The sequence below is a fragment of the Balaenoptera acutorostrata genome, chromosome 13 (genome assembly GCF_949987535.1).
Source record: "Balaenoptera acutorostrata chromosome 13, mBalAcu1.1, whole genome shotgun sequence".
NCBI classification, from domain to species: Eukaryota; Metazoa; Chordata; class Mammalia; order Artiodactyla; family Balaenopteridae; genus Balaenoptera; species Balaenoptera acutorostrata.
Window position 1 is genome coordinate 76,244,293 of NC_080076.1, and position 5,389 is coordinate 76,249,681.

Here is a 5,389-nt window from a genome sequence, read left to right on the forward strand (position 1 = left end):
GGCTCCACTAGCACGGGCCACGCGGCCCAGGGCCACTGAGCCGGCCGCCTCCCCGCCGTGTGGGCTGGCTCCGTGCTGGCCGGCCAGCAGGCAGGCCCAAACCAGGCTCCTCGCGCCCGCTGCCCCCCCAAACCCCACTAGCCAAGCCCTGTGGGCACCCCCAACCCCCAACCCTGGCCCCAGTGGCCAGTGAATCAGGGCCCCTGCCCGCTCTGTTTACATTGGAGCTGGGGAAATTCTCCAAGGTTCATATTTATCCATGTGCTTAGCGAAGGGACTGAACTTTGGACTTCACCCTGCAAAGTGCAGGCCTCATGGCAGCGCAGAGGGACGGGGAGCCGTGGCCTTCCATGGGAGTAGGCAGAGCGGAGGGCGGGGGAGGCAGCGGTGGGGGGCCCAGGACAGCTGGGATGGAAGGTGCTGGGAGCCGGGGAGGCCTTCGGGTGACCAGCATCGGGTCCCTCCCCCAGCGACCTCGTAGGGGGCCAGGCTGAGGCAAGAGAACAAAAACAGCCTTGGGAACAGAAGCAGCAGAGAGTTCTAGGCTGTCGGGTAAACTCTCCTCAAGGGCAAGGCTAGGACACATCCATTTGAGGACCCCCCACTGCCAGCCCCAACATCTGGCCTCCCAGGAGGGAAAACGCTTCGACTTAAGTCTACTGTGGGCTGGGTCTGTAACGTGCGTCATTACCTCAGTGTAGCCCCCTAACAGCTGTGAGTAGGTACAGGGATTATGCCCATTTTACAGAGGAGGAAACTGAGGCTCTGAGAGGGTAAGCAACTCGCTCAAAGTCACACAGCTAACAGGGACAAGATTTGTGGAGTGGGAGCAGGGTGAGGCCAGTCAAGCACTTGGTGCAGGTGCAAATTTTAAGGGGACGTCGAAAAACTCAAGATGAAAAAATATTTTTATATACTCTATTAAAAATTCAAAATTAATGCAAAACCCAAAAGAACTTAAAAGAAATGTCCACACAAAAACTTGCTTGCGAATGTTCTCAGCAGCATGATTCACAAGAGCTAAAAAATAGAAAAAACATAAATATCCATCAGTGGATGAATGGATAGAAGAAATGTGGTCTGTCTGTGCAATGGCATATTATTTGGCCATAAAAAGGAATGAAGTCCTGATTCATGCTACAGTAGGCATGAATCTTGAAGACATCATGCTAAGTGAAAGAAGCCAGACACAAAAGGCCATCTATTGTATGATTCCATGTATAGGAAACGTCCAGAATAGGCAAATCCATACAGACAGAAAGTAGATTCGTGGTTGCCGGGGGCTGGGGAGGTGGGGGTGGGCACAGGGAATGGCTGCTTAATGGGTACAGGGCTTCTTTGGAGATGATGGAAATGTTCTAATGTTGATGGGGTGATGTTACACAACTCTGTAAATTTACTAAAAACCACTGAAGTTTGCAATTTAAAAGGGCAAATTTTATGATCTATGAATCAATAAAATATACTTTTCATTAATTTGAAAAATTAATGCCAAAAATCTGTGATGAACAAAAAATATCAAAATGTTAAATAAAGGCAGGTTCCAACCCTCACTCACCCCCCGCTAATGCCAGTCCTAGGCAAAAACTCATCCTCAACCCCCACCCTTCCCTCTTCCAGTAAGAGCCTGGACAAAAATTCCTGCTGTCTGTCCCCTGGGGTGGCCCTAAGCTCCCAGAACAAGGGGTGTGCGCCATTGCCTGGAGCAGACAGGGTGGTGCTGAGGGGCTGCCCCCAGGCTGGGGCATCTCTCAGGGGTCTGCAGAGCCAGGGTCATGCTTGGCAGCGGTGGAAGGGAAAAGGCGCCCTTGGCCAGAAGGCCCTCCCTGCAGCCCAGGCTAGGCCAGCAGGGGGACAGGGGCTGACCAGTTCTTCATTTTTGTACTCACCTGACACACTCGGCAGCTGTGAGGCCCATGCGGCCACTGAGCACTTGAAATGTGGCTAATGCCTCTGGCTGAAATGATAATATTTTGGATCTATTGAGTGAACGTTTTTAATTTTAAAACTAAATATTTTAAAAATTAGAAAACTTAATTTCACCTGTTTCTTTTTACTTTTATAATGGTACCGCTGGAAACTTTTGAATTACATTTGCGCCTCACATTCTGTCTCTATTGGACAGCACTGCTCTGTAATTTACTTACACGTATGATGTTTATTATTTATGGTCTGTCTGCCTCTGCTAGAATGTCGGGCCCCCCACCCCCGCTCCAGAGCAGGGCTTTTGTCTGTCTTGTTCACTGCTGTTCACTGCTGTATTCGAAGTGCTTAGTATGTTGCCTCATCCGTACTTAGTAGGTACTCAGTAATATTTGTGGAATGATAAATTTCATTGCACACCGCCCAACGTATACTTAGCTCCACACCAGGCTTTAGTAATGTGTGAAATGCTCAGAACCCCTCTATGAAGTAGGCGCTGTTATTCCCAGAGCCCGGCCGTCTGCACAGGATGATGCTGGCAGTTGCCCCTTGAGAAAGTGGGCCCCCCACATTTCTCTCAGTGCTTCCCTTCTCCTCTAGCACAAGTAGCTTTGGGGTCAGGCAGCTCACTACTGGGGGCAGAATTCTCAAGTCCAGCTAAAGGACAGGGAAGATGCGGTGTGCTGTCCCTTCGCGGTTTCATGGCTCTCCTCCTTGCTACCCCGTCCAGGAGGCTGCTTGCTGCCTGCAGCTGCCCTCGGAGACTTTCCTCTAGAAGAGGGAGCCAGACAGGGTGGGGCCTGGATACTTCGCATAACTTTTGGGCTCATTGACTGCTGGGTCCCCCCGGCAGCCAGGTGGCTGAACTGGTGACTCCGGGACTGAAGGTGGATTTAGTTGGGAGGAGGAGAGTGGCGTGGGGCAGGGGGAGCCTCTAAGGTGTCTAAGGAGAGAGACCCCCCAGGGTCCAACTTCAGCTCCAGTACACACAGAGGCTATTGTCCTGCCCCCCCCCCCACTAGGGCTCCCTCTGAAAATGAGAAGAGTGTCGGGTATTGATACTTGGCAACAGACAATGGAAACGGCGGTTCCAGCCCCCAGCCTGCCCTTCCCCACAATCAGGGGACACATCTAAACAGACTCAAAGGTTGGGAGAGGCATTTTGCCTTCTTGAGAATCACTCAGGACCTAGTGTGCATTTCACGGGCCCCCCACACACACACCCCAAGCCCGCACTGGGTGGCCTCAGGCACTGAGTTCGCCTTTCATGACTTATTTATGAAACAGAGGTGTTGATCTCCTAGGGTTGCTTGAGACAACTTTGTACACCTAATGCAGAGATTCCAAACTTTCTTGGTTCCAGGTACCCCCAGTGTCTCAGTAATATATTTTTATGACAGCTCCTACCCATATCCCCCAACCCCCCAGCCAAAAAACTAACAGTTCTGTTTAGTAAGTAGGTCAGAACAACTAATAAGTATTTATGTCCTAACAACTTAGTAGCCACTTGAAAATGCACATAAACTGAAGAAAAGTAATATTTTAGTTTCTTCTTAAATAATCATAAGTATGTACTAATATGAGTGGATTTGTTGGGCTCTACACAACTGCTCAAACTTTGGAATTAGATTGGACATGACCACCTTCATTTCCTGTTCCACAATCATTTTTGCATGATGCTTACTTTTTGTTGTTGTTGTTAGAACAACTGCCGTAAACCCAGCTTCACAAAGTTATGACATCATCTTAACATTCAAACTGCAAACTACCTTGAGCTAGCGCAAGGTGGCCGACAGATGTCACTGTGTTCCTTTCAAAAATCCTCTAAAATATTCTGCGGCGCCCAGGGGCACCTCGAGGCGTAGTTGGGAACTGCGGACCTAAGGGATGGTCTTGGACACAGAGGGTGTTCGGTAAACCGTAGTTGTGAACTTTATCACCATTCTCACCTACTGAGTGAGCAAATGTTTGCAAAACCGAAGTTCTGGCAAGGCACAAGTCTTCTCCTTGGCCTTAGGAAGCGGCGCAAGAGGGGTGCCCTGTCAGCCAATCTCAGGGCTCTCTTGGAATTTAATCGCCAACCCTACCACCCCACCACCCCCACCTCGGGGCCCACCTGTATTCATACTTGGACTATTCTTCCTCCCAGCCCCACTACCTTTAACCTTTTAACCTTTATTGAGCAGTCGCTGGTATATGCAATTTTCATGCTTTTTCTCATTTAACATCTCAACAGCCTCATGAGGTAGGTACTTTTATCCCCATTTTACAGATGAGGAAACTGAGGCTCTAGGAGGCTATGTAACCTGCCCAGCTAGTGCTTGGCAGAGCTAGGATTTGAACGCCGATCACCCTGATGCCAGAATCCAAGCCCTTGACCACTATTCCACACTACCTCTTTCTGTGAGGCAGTTCACTTTCACTAAATACTTGTTACTATTATTTTGTTGTCATCATTGTTTTGTTGTTCTGGTTAAGCATAACTCTGCTTATTGGACTTGTCACCTTTGTGTTGGTTTTACAGATGAGGAGACTGAGGTGCTGAGGGAATAAAAGAGTGATTAAAAGCCAGACTGCCTGGGTTTGAGCCTGGCTCTGACATTTACCAGCTTTGTGACCTTGGGCAACTTGCTTAACCTCTCTGTGCCTCAGTTTGCTCTTCTGTACAATGATAATGAAAATACTATCTGCCTCGTGAGTTGTTAGGAGGATTAATGAAGTAATACACAGACAGCACTGTGCCTGGCACATTGTAAGCACTCCCCACTACTGAATGATAATCGTTACCTGATTACTAAAACAGCCGTTCCACTCCTATTACCCAGGCTGAGTTTTCTTCGTTTGCGAAAGTTCTCCACATGAGTCCCTGCCACCCACTTTATTTGACTCTTAAGCCCCGCCTACTCTCTATCCAGTCACACTATTTGCCATCTCCAGAGCATACCTGAAACTGTCTCCCATCTATGACTTTTGCACAAGTTGTTTTCCTGGAGACCCTCACCTGTGAACCTCAAGATCCTCAAGATCCTCCTGGGTCTCCTCCTGATCCCTTCTCCTTCCCACAGCAACATGAGCCTTCAACTAGCCAGCCTTCCCTGACTCACTGGAGCAGGACCAGCAGCAACAGAAAGCCTTGGGTTGAGGATTAGAAACTCAGATTCCTGACTCCACACTCAAAGGGTTTCTTTAGTAGATCTGGGGTGAAGCCCAAAGTGTGCACACTCCTTGCATCAAAGGGCAGAGAACTGAATAGTGTTCTCTGCAAATCAACAGTAAGTGTGGTTGTATGTATGTGTTTGAGAAAGATGTGAAAGGACATACTCCAAGCTGTCAACATCAGTTATCTTTGGCAGAGAGGTATACATAAAGAAAAACAAAAACAATAGCAGGAGGAGAGGAAGAGAAATAAAGAAAAGAAACCTCAAAAAAAAATTGTAACTCTATGAGGTAATAGATATTAACTAAA